Source organism: Chiloscyllium plagiosum, unplaced genomic scaffold (assembly GCF_037043375.1).
Source record: "Chiloscyllium plagiosum isolate Xiang-an unplaced genomic scaffold, Cpla_swu_hap1 HiC_scaffold_25, whole genome shotgun sequence".
In the NCBI taxonomy this organism is placed as follows: Eukaryota; Metazoa; Chordata; class Chondrichthyes; order Orectolobiformes; family Hemiscylliidae; genus Chiloscyllium; species Chiloscyllium plagiosum.
The window spans coordinates 6,682,700-6,697,194 of record NW_028270163.1 but is presented as its reverse complement, the minus strand read 5'-3'; the positions used below and the strand labels follow the sequence as shown (position 1 = coordinate 6,697,194).

General features: G+C 47.5%; 1 pseudogene; it reads right to left on the bottom strand.

Annotated features, from left to right (window-relative positions):
* Positions 1 to 2,490: 2,490 nt before the first annotated feature.
* LOC148145274 (uncharacterized) lies at positions 2,491 to 5,417 on the bottom strand (annotated as a pseudogene).
* Positions 5,418 to 14,495: the final 9,078 nt, after the last annotated feature.

The following is a 14,495-nucleotide window of genomic DNA, read 5'->3' as shown; positions in this document are numbered from 1 at the left end:
ATGTTCTTAATAAAGATGGTAATGATGGAATAATAAACCACTATTGTCTAAATGCAAATGAAAAGGTAAAACACAATGGTAAATGTGCAAAATGTACGGATCAAAACGAAGGCAGTGTCTGAGGTCAGAAATTGCTGAATTATTGAATTCTGAAGGTTGTCAACTTTCTAATCGAAGGATGACACACTGTTTGTTATAGAGACAAAAGGTTTAGAACCAGATTGCTCTTGCAAAGACAAGATTACAAGATGACCAAGGTTGTGATATAAATTCTCAAGGAGACAAAATGTATGGAGGGGACAGGGGAAAAAAAAAGAGACCGAGCTATGATCAAAAAACCATGAGCTAGAATCAGTAATTGTGGCGATTAGCAAAACTTCTGACTAATCTGGTGGGAGTAATATATAGGTTCCCAATAGTAATTATACCACTGGACAGAACATTAAACAAAACAAACATGGAAATTGCAGTAAAGACAATGTGATAGTTTTGAATAACTTTAATCATTATATAAACTGGGTCAGAATCCTGGAATTCCCTCCCTAAGGGCATTGTGGGTCAACCCACAGCAGGTGGACTGCAGTGGTTCAAGAGAACAGCTCACCCCCACCTTCTCAAAGGCAGCTCGAGACAAGTAATAAATGCTGGCCAGCCAGCAATACCCACAGCTCCAAAAATGAATACATTTTAAAAAATAATAAATCTATTTTAATTCTAGTGTTGTGAAATGACACAAGGTTAATTCGTGCAGTCATATTAAAAAGATCCACATGGTAATAGTGATCAAAGTACAATTCCATATTAAAACTGAAAATGACACAAAACACTTACAAACGAGAATCTTAAACTTTAGCAAAGCCATTTATGTATATATGAAAGCTGAGCCGGCTAATGTTAATCAAGTAAGTTACTAAAACATACAGCATTAAATAAGCAATGGGAAAATATTAAAGAGCGGTTTGAAATGCTATCGTAAGGACGGACTGACGGGCAGAGGGCGTGGGGTAGCCATCTTGGTAAGGGATGATATTCAGTCCCTTGCGCAGGGGGACCTAGAATCAGGGATGTAGAGTCAGTGTGGATAGAGCTGAGAAATTATAAGGGTAAAAAGACCCTCTTGGGAGTTATTTACAGGTCCCCATCAGTAGTCTGGATGTCGGATGTAAGTTGAATCAGGAGCTGAAATTGGCCTGTCGCAAAGATGTTACTACAGTTGTTATGGGGAATTTCAACATGCAGGTAGACTGGGAGAATCAGGATGGTATTGGGCCTCAAGAAAGAGACTTTATGGAGTGCCTCTGAGATGGATTCTTAGAACAGCTGGTGCTGGAGCCTACCAGGGAGAAGGCAATTCTGGATCTGGTATTGTGCAACGAACCAGAATTGATCAGGGACCTCGAAGTGAAGGAGCCATTGGGAAGTAGTGACCATAATACAATAAGCTTCACTCTGCAATTTGAGAGGGAGAGGGTACAATCGGAAGTGACAATATTTCTGTTGTATAAAGGGAACTATGGAGCTATGAGGGAGGAGCTGGCCAAAGTTCAATGGTGCAATACCTTAGCAGGGATGACCGTGGAGGAACAATGGCAGATATTTCTGTGTATAATGGAGAAGTTGCAGGATCAGTTCATTCCTAAAAGGAAGAAAGATCCCAGGAGGAGGCATGGGTGGCCGTGGCTGACGAGGGAAGTTAAGAAACATATAAAGTTAAAAGAGAAAAAGTATAACATAGCAAAGATAAGTGGGAAAATGGAAGACTGGGAAGCTTTTAAAGAACAACCGAGGATTACTAAGAAGGAAATACACAGAGAAAAAATGAGGTACGAAGGTAAACTGGCCAAAAATATAAAGGAGGATAGTGTTAGCGCGGATGAAATGATATCAGTCCGAGCCCAGAGTGCGGTTCAACAATCGGTAACGTTTATTGCTACAGTAACGCCGGCGGAGACCAACCGAGGTCCGAATCTCAGCTGCTCTGCTGTTCCCGCGCGCAGCTACATATTATATACTTTTAGTTGTCAGGATGTGTGGAATTTGAGGATGAATGGGATGATAGTTCCCCATCATCACTGGAGTAGGTGCAAATAGAATGTTTCCTGCCGTCCCAGGAGAGTTGCAGGGCACGCACAATAGGGTGCTAATTGGTTTATGTAAAACGGGTCCGGGTATTATCTGCTTGTCTCTCTCTGTGAGGGTAGGGGCTAGCACCCCCCTTTGTTCCCTTGGGGTGTTGGTGTGTATTGGTCTGTCCGTTCCTGTCTGGTGGATGCCTGTCCTTTGTGTCAGGGTGGCTCCGTATCGATGGGTATGGGTGTGTTTCAGTCAGTCTCTTGATGTGATTAGGAGATGGGTTTCCATATTAATTAATTCCGGAGTTTTGGTCTATGAGTCATGGATAGTGTTGGTATAGTGTGGATCTGATCTGTCCTCTGTCTCCTATCTCCCGGTCACGTGGGCGGACCGGCAGCTGCTGAGTTCTGTGGGTTTAAAGCTGCGACTGCTGTTTAAAACACAAAATGAATTCTTATAGTTTCCTGATGTAGGCATAGTCCCGTGGCAAAAGCAGGGCGGCTCTGATGCCCGCTTGCAGTCCCCCCTTTCGGCAAGGGGTTGGACATGTCCACACCCCCGATGCCGATATTTTAAAAGTCGGTTCCTCACCCGGTACATTCCGCCGGCCGTCATGCTGCAGTCATGGGGCTTTTGGATAGTCCCGGGAGATGGTCACATTAACTCGAGCCCTGTGAGCTCACGGTGCCTGATCGCCCGCCAGGAGTCGATGGCGTGGAGCATGGTCTTCCTGGCCTGTCGTTTCTTGTGCTGGCGGCATGAATGACACGCCAGCAGGAGCCAGGCCAGAGCCAGCAGTAACTGTATGCCTACAATGGTGTGCGAGATGATTCGGATCCAGGGATGGATGTTTACGTTCAGGCCCCAATCCCACACCCTCTGCGCCCACCCCTGGGACTGCAGAGCTGTCTCTGTGTCCTCCTCTAGGTCCTTTACATGCGACTGCAACTGGTGATACAATTTCACTGAGTGTCCTACCCGGGTCCTAAGCTCCCGTAAGACCTCGGCCAAATGTGGGATGGGGGCTTGTTCAGGCTCCTGATATTCCCTGAGGGTGTCCCTGAATTTGTCGGTAATTTGTATGGACTCGGGGTTCCGTCGTCGGACCTCTGAGATGTGAGCTTGCCCAACCGTGACTGGGTGCCTTGGGGCGAAGCAGACCTCGTGCTGGGGAATCGGGCACTGCAGTCCATTATACCAAAATGAGGGTTCAAGAGTGGAAACACAATATCGTCCCCCCCCCCCCACCATACCCCGCCCTAGTGAAGTGGGGGCCCGTGGGTTCGATTTCAAGAGTGCAGCCCTGTGTCCGGTTGAACCCGCAGTCTGCTGTTTCACTCCTTCGTAAGGGGTGAGGGCAGATGGTAATTGCCCCCCGCTGCTTGCAGCCTGTAAGCGGCACCCCGTACGCAGCGCCGTTTCGAGATATGGCTGTGTGGTGAGCTAATCGATATTTGAGGGAAGCGATTCCCGTCTGTTTTAAAAAATTCTCAAGGTCAGGTTCGTAGGAGAGTAGTCTGACACAGAACAAACGACCAAGAGGCGAGTCTGCTAGAATATGAGCATTTTATTCCCCGCAGCGTCGCCACAACCAGGTCTCATACTTACAACGGGTCTGGCTTATACTCACTCTACATGTTACCGGAACTGGGAGCCGTCAGTTCTCGTAGAGCGGTTGCCAACAACCCACGCTCGGCGGTTAAACGTAACCCCGGAGCAGACTCACCGAACTGGAGACTTTTCCAGCTGATATACTCTTTTCCAGATATAAACATTCATGTGAACAGCAGAGCAAGGCTAAAAAATCCATTCCATTCTGGTTACATACAGATAAGAAGATTCACACGGGGAGGTGTGTAATAAGATTCACACGGGACTAAGCAACACCTCCATTCCGGTTAGATTCACACATGTATTGGGACATAATTTTTAACCGTTTCACCACACCGTCTGACTCCGATGTTCTCAATGTGAAACAGGGGAAATGGCCCAGACCCTGGGGTGACCACGGGGATCAGGAGGACAATCCCGACTCCTGTCGCCTCACTGACCTCACAGTCGGGAATCACTGGGTATACTCTGGTCATACCCTTCAGAGTCCGGCTGTTGAGTGGCCCGGAGCGCCCCGCGAGTGAGGCCAGTTTGGCACTGTCGATCCAGTCGGGCACCTCCCCCCTTTGGACCTGGTCAAGATTATGCCGGATCTGGGCTACCATCCACAGCCATACGCATGGCACAGCTGCCCCTCGTGGATATGGGCCGTGTTTTCCCTTTCCCGGTCTATATGGTGTGGGCGTGTGTCTCTAGGACTGCAATACCTTCGAGCTGGGTGAATGCTCCCTCTTCCCCCAGGCATGCCTGTTCTGCCTGATCTGAGAGAGACCTCTGTAGCAGGTCCCTCATTACCCCTTTTAGTTGCTCGACCTTTTCGTTAAGGCCCTGGATGTCTAGGGAGTTTACTACGGATGTCCCCGTGTTGAGTCCTGTGAGAGCATCGTTGACTATGTCCCGTCTGTGTCGTTGTGTGTGTGTGTTATGTATGTCATTTCGGTAGTGGGTTGCCCCCATAGCATCTATGGCCCTCTCTATAACCTCCTTCCCCATCATGGCGTATAGCTGGCGTACCTGTGCTGTGCAATAGTCCGGTACCCGGATGCCCGATATATTGACCAGCACAGGTACTACCTCGTGTCGGACCTTGTCATAAAGAGCCTCTCCCTCATCCCACAATACCAGTCCCCCCGCGGGCCCCGGTCCCAGAGAGGGGCATGGCAATATCTCGGGAGTCGTAGTCGGGGGCAGTGTGGTCGGGGCGGGTGGAAAGCACAAATACAAAGAGACTACCGCGGCATTAGTAGGCTCGTAATATCCACAAACAGACAGATCCCGTACAGTAAAGGCATCAAAGGCCGAGGCAGAGGAGAGGTCCTCTGGCTTGGCACACATTGTCCCGAACATGCAACCCCCCAAGTCCATCGCCTCAGCACGCCGGAGGCAGGTCGGCCGCGGGTCGCGCTCCAACGTGCCGAATAAACAGAGTGTCTGTACGCCCGGGAGGACCTCCAGCCAGGCCTTGTAGAACGCATCAATCACATCGGGCTTGTCCCTTGCAGGAATACAGATGGCGTCGGACGCGTTGAAGGCAACACCGTGGCGGTAGAAGTCGTCGTGTATCTCGGGGAAGGAAGGCACTAGTCGTAGGGCGAAGAGGAGAGCAGGGAGGAGAGCGGTGCACCGGTGAAGCATGATCTGTGGGAAGAGAGGGAGAGAGGCACCCTTACCAAGAGTGTAGGGTTAGTGTGTGTAGGAGCAGGTCTCCCTGGAACCGGTCCACCCGTTGCACTGTAAGGAGAAAGAGGGGCGGTTAGAGTCAAGTCAAAAATGGGGGGGGGGGGGGGGCAAGAGTCTGTCCGGTCGGGGCTTAAGGGTAGGGTTTGTGCTGGGACCAGTGTTTCCACCTGCCCTTTCCCTTCATGTCGACACAGGCGCATGTGTCGCTGGTGAGGATGATTTCGTGCAGTCCCAGCCACCGGGGGGCAAAGCCGGGCTGGTTGGGGGCGGCCCTGACCAGGACTTTGTCCCCAACGCCGGGAAGGGGTTGGGCGGGCAGATGCGGCTGCAGTTTTGCCTGGTCCCTGATGTCCTGTTGGTCGCGCGCAGTTTGTCTCAGGGCCCGCAGCTGCATGTCCAGCTGCCTGATATAGCACGTCACCCTGTCCCTCAGGGGGGCCATGTCTTCCCCCCGACCATGACGTTCTCTGGTAGTCGCCTGGCCCTCCCCGTCATTAGCTCGAAGGGAGTGAGGCCAGTGGAGCGGCCTGTGGTGGCCCTTAAGCGCATCAGTACGCAGGGCAGAACGTCCACCCAGCCCTGCCCTGTTTCGGCGATCGCAGCTTTGAGGGTCCGGTTCATGCACTCAACCATCCCGGAGCTCTGGGGATGGAACGGGACGTGGAAGCGCTGTCTGATGCCTAGGAGGCGGCAGGCCAGTTTCATTGCGCGTCCGGTGATGTGCGTGCCCTGGTCTGAGTCTAAACATTTTGAATTGACCTGCAGGGTCCAAGGCTTTTTACAAAGTGAAAGGTTAGGGTTTCTTCTACTCTTTGTGGGAAGAAATGATTCCTGACATTATCCTTTTGCTGTCTGGCTTTAATTTTACACAGCCTTACTCTTGATTCTCCTGCCAGAGGAAATCGTTTCTCTCTGTCTGCCCTTTCAACTCTTTTAGTTATTTTAAACAATCCAATTAAATCACCCTTCATCACCTTCATTGTATGGAGTATTTGGGTCTAATCAATGTGGAATTCATGCTCAAATTCTAATTGTTCTGTCATATTTTTGCCAATAGTCTTCCTTTCCAGCAGCTTCCTGGATATTATCTCCCCAGCTCAAGTTAAGCAAATCTTGCAGCCTCATTTTAAATCCTTAAAAATTTGGCCTTTCCAATTTGAGCATGAGGTTCCATCTGCATTCCCGCAAGGTAAACATAGAAATTTGTTCTTGTTAACTTTGCTATTTGGCTTCCTCTTCGATTCTGGCAGACTTGTGAACTTCTGGGATGTCTTTTGGAAAGCCAATAACCCAGTCCGACAAATGGCTTTTTGTAGACCCCTCCTCTGACAAGGTCAATCTCCATGGCAGCATGAATCATATGAGTCTTCTTGTATCCAGCCAGATAGAAATGTTCATTAGCTAACCTTTAGTTTCCAACTATTGGACTCAAGTAACTAATTTAAAGCAAAAAAAAAATCATAGTCTGGCATTCTCAATACCTGAGACTTGGAGACTAACAGTCTATTCACTTTGAACACAATCTACCATTGTCTACAAGTGTGAATACCTTCCCACGAAAACAACTAAGGGACACCTTTAATCTTAACAATCCAGTTTGCTGTCTGTGAAATTCAAACCTGCCTCTATGTTACCCTAATTTACTGACAGCCCCAAAATGTAACCATCTTGTAAAAATAATTGTCTGGTAGTACTGAACTTAAAACATGTCTAAAAAGATTAGATTAGATTAGATTAGATTAGATTACTTACAGTGTGGAAACAGGCCCTTCGGCCCAACAAGTCCACACCGACCCGCCGAAGCGAAACCCACCCATACCCCTACATTTACCCCTTACCTAACACTACGGGCAATTTAGTATAGCCAATTCACCTGGCCCTGCACATCTTTGGACTGTGGGAGGAAACCGGAGCACCCGGAGGAAACCCAGAGACATGAGGTTGAAGCTTTTTGGCTTGCACTCATCAGGATTGAAATGAAGCATAGTCTTAATAAGTTTCTTATTCTTGTCGGCTATAAAACGGGTAAGGGAACCCTCTGGCCCCCAATCTAGGTCTTCGACCGCGCTCCCACCCATGGCAGGGGCGCAGCGGGTGTAACTTAACAGAAGCTACTTTAAAGCTAGCAGGCGTGCTAAGGGATGTTGCTGGCACTGGCTTATTAATCTCCCAGTCGGGGACCCCACTCCCTGTAAGTCAAACCTTAGCCCTGCGGGTCAACCTGGGCGGGGGGGGGGGGGGATAGTTATAGACGTGTCGATTCCTGAGCACGCAACCCCGGGTTTCCGTGAGTCTCTCTCTCACTGCCTGACGTTCAGCGGCCCCACAAACACTGGGCGTGAACCAGGGCCCCGAGTGCAAGGGCGGGGGAACGTGAAGTCAGACCTAACCGCGCCTGATCCTACAGAGGCCAATACCTCGGGACCGCGAGGTCAATGGGCAGAGCGTATAACCGCCGGTTGGCCCAAAGGCCCCGCGCTCGGGCTGGTTTGGAGGACTCCCCTTCTTGTAGCGCGCGTAGACCTCCCAGCCTCTACCGCGTACGCAAGGAAGGCGCTAAAACCGGGCTCAACGTACAATGGGGTCCCCTAACTCCCACTGCAAAGGTCAACCAGGAAGGCTTGTTTGGTCGGTTTTTAAACAGGGGGGTCAATCTGACGGGGTCTCGTACCTAAAGTCGTCAGTCCAAGGATATTCTTTCAGCCACAGTAGCACATTGACAATAAACGACAATAATAATAATCACGCACACATTTACTAGTGTTCCACGACCCCAATCGCCCACCTGCGAAGGATCACTCACACACACAGTTTTAAAGAGTACTCTACCGTTACACGACTGCCGGACTCACTCTGTTCACAGGTTCAGATAACGACCGGCAGTGAAGTTCCTTGCGGGGCACTGGGAGACTTTTACGCGAGAAGTAAAAGAGTAAAGATACTCACCCAGTGCCGTCGCAGGGATCCAGCAGCCGTCGTTAACCAGGACGAAGCCCCCAATTGTTAGCGCGGAGGAAATGATATCAGTCCGAGCCCAGAGTGCGGTTCAACAATCGGTAACGTTTATTGCTACAGTAACGCCGGCGGAGACCAACCGAGGTCCGAATCTCGGCTGCTCTGCTGTTCCCGCGCGCAGCTTCATATTATATACTTTTAGTTGTCAGGATGTGTGGGATTTGAGGATGAATGGGATGATAGTTTCCCATCATCACTGGAGTAGGTGCAAATAGAATGTTTCCTGCCGTCCCAGGAGAGTTGCAGGGCACGCACAATAGGGTGCTAATTGGTTTATGTAAAACGGATCCGGGTATTATCTGCTTGTCTCTCTCTGTGAGGGCAGGGGTTAGCATCCCCCTTTGTTCCCTTGCGGTGTTGGTGTGTATTGGTCTGTCCGTTCCTGTCTGGTGGATGCCTGTCCTTTGTGTCAGGGTGGCTCCGTATCGATGTGTATGGATGTGTTTCAGTCAGTCTCTTGATGTGATTAGGAGATGGGTTTCCATATTAATTAATTCCGGAGTTTTGGTCTATGAGTCATGGGTAATGTTGGTCTAGTGTGGATTCTATCTGTCCTCTGTCTCCTATCTCCCAGTCATGTGGGCGGACCGGCAGCTGCTGAGTTCTGTGGGTTTAAAGCTGCGACTGCTGTTTAAAACACAAAATGAATTCTTATAGTTTCCTGATGTAGGCATAGTCCCATGGCAAAAGCAGGGCGGCTCTGATGCCCGCTTGCAATAGTAAAAGCTTTTTTTGGTATGTGAAAGGCAAAAAAATTGTGAAGAGTAAAATTGGGCCCTTGAAGACAGAAACAGGGGAATATATTACGTGGAACAAAGAAATGGCAGAAGAATTGAATTGGTACTTCAGATCTGTGTTCACTGGGGAAGACACAAGCAATCTCCCTGAGGTAACAGTGGCTGAAGGACCTGAACTGAAGGGAATTTATATTTGCCAGGAATTGGTGTTGGAGAGCCTGTTAGGTCTGAAGATTGATAAGTCCCCGGGGCCTGATGGTCTACATCCCAGGGTACTGAAGGAGGTGGCTCGAGAAATCGTGAATGCGTTGGTGATTATTTTCCAGAGTTTGATAGATTCGGGATCAGTTCCTGCGGATTGGAGGGTGGCTAATGTTGTACCACTTTTTAAGAAAGGTGGGAGAGAGAAAGCAGGAAATTATAGACCAATTAGTCTGACCTCAGTGGTGGGAAAGATGCTGGAGTCTATTATAAAGGATGAAATTATGACACATCTGGATAGTAGTAACAGGATAGGTCAGAGTCAGCATGGATTTATGAAGGGGAAATCATGCTTGACTAATCTTCTGGAATTTTTTGAGGATGTAACTCTGAAGATGGATGAGGGAGATCCAGTAGATGTAGTGTACCTGGACTTTCAGAAAGCTTTTGATAAAGTCCCACAAAGGAGGTTAGTGAGCAAACTTAGTGCGCATGGTATTGGGGGCAAAGTACTAACTTGGATTGAAAGTTGGTTGGCTGACAGGAAACAAAGGGTAGTGATAAACGGCTCAATTTCGGAATGGCAGGCAGTGACCAGTGGGGTACTGCAGGGATCAGTGCTGGGACCACAGCTTTTTACAATATATATTAATGATATAGAAGATGGTATTAGTAATAACATTAGCAAATTTGCTGATGATACTAAGCTGGGTGGCAGGGTGAAATGTGATGAGGATGTTAGGAGATTACAGGGTGACCTGGACAGGTTAGGTGAGTGGTCAGATGCATGGCAGATGTAGTTTAATGTGGATAAATGTATGGTTATCCACTTTGGTGGCAAGAACAGGAAGGCAGATTACTACCTAAATGGAATCAATTTAGGTAAAGGGGCAGTACAAAGAGATCTGGGTGTTCTTGTACACCAGTCAATGAAGGCAAGCATGCAGGTACAGTAGGTAGTGAAGAAGGCTAACAGCATGCTGACCTTCATAACAAGAGGGATTGAGTATAGAAGCAAAGAGGTTCTTCTGCAGCTGTACAGGGCCCTGGTGAGACCGCACCTGGAATATTGTGTGCAGTTCTGGTCTCCAAATTTGAGGAAAGACATTCTGGCTATTGAGGGAGTGCAGTGTAGGTTCGCGAGGTCAATTCCTGGAATGGCGGGACTACCTTACGTTGAAAGACTGGAGCGACTGGGCTTGTATACCCTTGAGTTTAGAAGACTGAGAGGGGATCTGATTGAGACATATACGATAATTAAAGGATTGGACACTCTGGAGGCAGCAAACATGTTTCCACTGATGGGTGTGTGCCGAACCAGAGGACACAGCTTAAAAATATGGGGTAGACCATTTAGGACAGAGATGAGGAGAAACATCTTCACCCAGAGAGTGGTAGCTGTGTGGAATGCTCTGCCCCAGAGGGCAGTGGAGGCCCAGTCTCTGGATTCATTTAGGAAGGAGTTGCGTAGAGCTCTCAAGGATACTGAGGTCAAGGGTTATGGAGATAAGGCAGGAACAGGATACTGATTAAGGATGATCAGCCATGATCATATTGAATGGTGATGCAGGCTCGAAGGGCAGAATGGCCTATAACTGCACCTATTGTCTATTGTCTGTTGTCTATTGTCATATTCAAGAAAAGTAAATTCCATTGTGAAACAAAACTCGGTAAGAAGGATCCATCTATGGCTTAATAGGAGGGTGAACATAGCATTTGAGTAGAATAAGGGGCATAGTAATGAAACATTATACTTAGGAAAAGGAAACTAATAGAATATGACAGTAAACTAGCCAGAATTTGGAACCAGATTGGAGAGTTCTGACAAATATAGAAAAAAGGAAGAGAGTAGCTAAAATATCCATTGATTGATTAAAAGCAGAAACAGAAGAAATCATCATGGGGAATAAGAAAGTGGCAGTGACATTGAGCAATTATTGTGTGTTTGTCTTCGTAAGAGAATATAAAGGTCAACAAGGGACGAATAATAATAATAAAATTAGGGTCATTCCCTAGAAACTGGAAAAGTCCCAGCAGATTGGAAATTAGTAAATGTAATCATGCTATTCCAGAAGGAAGGAAGAGAGAAGACAGGAAACTGTGGCCAGCTAATCTTTCATCAGTTGTTTCGGAAATGCCGGAACCTAGTTTTAAGGAAATCTTAAGGATACACTTAGAAAATTATAGAATAGTTAGAACAAGTCAATGAAGTTTTGGGAAAAGGAAAGCCTTTTTGACACATTTGTTAGTGCTTTTTGAGGATGTAACTGATAGGGTGAATAAAGAGGAACCAATGCATGTAGAAGATCACCAAACAAAATTCACTAAGGTGCCACAGAAGAGGTGAATATAGAAGATAAGACCATCTGGGACTTGATTCTATGACAGTCTTGCATGGACCATCAGGGAAGACAGGCAGGAGGCTGGAAGAACACAGCAAGCCAGGCAGCATCAGGAAGTGGAGAAATCGACATTTCGGGTGTAACCCTGTTTCAGGTCCTGAAATGTCGACTTCTCCATCTCCTGATGTTGCCTGGCTTGCTGTGTTCTTCCAGCCTCCTGCCTGTCTACTTTAGATTCCAGCATCTGCAGCCTTTTTGTCTCAGACCATCAGGGAAGCCAATCTCCCATCCATGGATGCCATTTGCATTTCGCGTTGCTGCAGAAAGGCTGCCAGCATCATCAAAGACCCCTTTCGCCCTTTTAGCACTCTCTTCCAACGACTTCAGTCAGGCAGAAGGTACAGAGGTAAGAACACATGTACCAACAGGTTCAAGAACAGCTTCTTCTCTGCCTGTATTAGACTGCTGAACAGACCTCTCTAACTTCAAACCTAATGTTGATCTTGCTTTGTGCATCTCCTGTGCAGGTGTAACTTTGTATGTCTCGCTCTGTCTAAGCACCCTATGATCTGTATGTCCGTGTTTGCTAGGATCTGCCTGTACTGCTTTCAAAACAAGCCTTTTTACTGTACTCAAATGCACGTGTCTACAATAAATCAAAATCAAATTATGCCCATGAATTGAGGAGGTTCATAAAATAGAGTAGGCCTTCTCACTGTTATCTCCACCACTACAGACCGTGTCTCCCACCTTACAGTCAACAGGAAAAGCATCAGGCACCAGCCCATCTTAAAGTCTATTGAGGCCAATATGTGGTCACTGAAAGGATTAATTTCACCTTCACCACTGTTTAATACGTGGCACAGAAGTATGGAGTCAAGACACATCACCCTAGCAGCTTTCATGGAAGGGGGTAGGAATGCCTTAAAGAGGATCTCTAAACCCATCACACATACACTCACAAGATCATACCTCCTCTTTTATCCTCTTGCCCAGTCTCTCAAACCAGGCCCCAGCCACCTAACAATCTGAGTGTCGGGCATCTCTCCAGAGCAGAAGGTCCAACAGGGTGGGAGGGTGGAAGTCCCACTCTGAAACAATAAGGGCTGCTCACTGTGAGGAGCCAGGTAGGAATGCTGCCAAACCGAGGGCTTGGCCTGACGGGCAGGGAATATAATACCCGGTAAAATCCAGTCTGCGGAGTTAGGGGTGAGAGATAAACACTAAAAGCAAATGATGTAATGAACAGGGGAGAAGTAGAGAGGAGGGATTAATGCAATATTTTCTAATTGACAGTCTGTGTCTCGTGCAGTATCATTAATGATCGGTGCTATTTAACCACTGTTATTTACTATTGATATTTACCAGGGCTGGAGGATTTGAGCTATAGGGTGAGGTTGAATAGGCTGGGGCTGCTTTCCCTGGAGTGTTGGAGGCTGAGGGGTGACCTTATAGAGGTTTGTAAAATCATGAGGGGCATGGATAAGATAAACAGACAAAGTCTTTTCCCTGGGGGAGGGGAGGGGGGTGGAGGAGTCCAGAACTAGAGGGCATAGGTTTAGGGAGAGAGGGGAAAGATATAAAAGAGACCCAAGGGGTAACTTTTTCACGCAGAGGGTGTTACGTGTATGGAATGAGCTGCCAGAGGAAGTGGTGGAGGCTGGTACAAATACAACATTTAAGAGGCATCTGGATAGGTATATGAATAGGAAGGGTTTGGAGGGATATGGGCCGGGTGCTGGCAGGTGGGACTAGATTGGGTTGGGATATCTGGTTGGCATGGACGGGTTGGACAGAAGGGTCTGTTTCCACGCTGTACATCTCTATGACTCTGACGACTCAGATGAAGGGACAGAGAGTATTGTATCTAGGATTGCTGTTGATATAGAGCTAGGTGAGAATGCAAGCTGTGAGGACACAGAGATTTTGACAGGTTAAGTGAGTGGGCAACATGATGGCAGATGGAGTATAATGTGGGGAAGTGTCAGGATTTTCACTTTGCTTGTAAGAATAAAAAGTGAGAGTATGTTTTAAAAGCTGTGAAATCTGTAATGTCAATGTTCAGAGACAGATTTGGGTGCACAGGTATAATGAAGGCAATGTTAGCATTCAGGTACGGCAAGCAATTATGAACACAAATGGTCTTTTCCACATCATTGGAGTTATTATGATCCTAGTTGATGACAAATTAGATCCCAAAATGAAATCCGGCTCGATAGATCAAGCTTTTCATTTCTCTTTAGTTTTGTTATCATGCTGGCCAGTCACTGAAACATAGTCACATGAGGGTAAAAAAGCTTCTTTAACAACAGAACAGACGGTTATTACATAAAAGACAAAAACAAACCAAGCTATCTAAATACCGAGAATCATAGAGTCCCTAAAAGTGTGGAATCAGGCCCTTCAGCCCAACACGTCCACACCAACCCTCTGAAGAGTAACGCACCCATTCCTCTACCCTATTATCCTACATTTTAGCAGAGTGGACTCGATGGGCCGAATGGCCTTACTTCCACTCCTATGTCTTATGGCCTTATTTACCCCTGACCCATGCACCTAATCCACACATCCTTGAACACTATGGGCAATTTAGCATGGCCAATTCACCTAACCAATGCATTGTGGGAGGAAACTTGTGCAGCTGGAGGAAAGCCATGCAGACATGGGGAGAATGTGCAAACTTCACACAGACAGTCGCCTGAGGCTGGAATCAAACCCGGGTCCCTGGCGCTGTGAGGCAGCAGTGCTAACCACTGAGTCACCGTGCTAACCCGAAAAGAGTTTGAAAGATCTTAAACACACATTTTTTCATACTATCTGTTATAGAGACTGCACC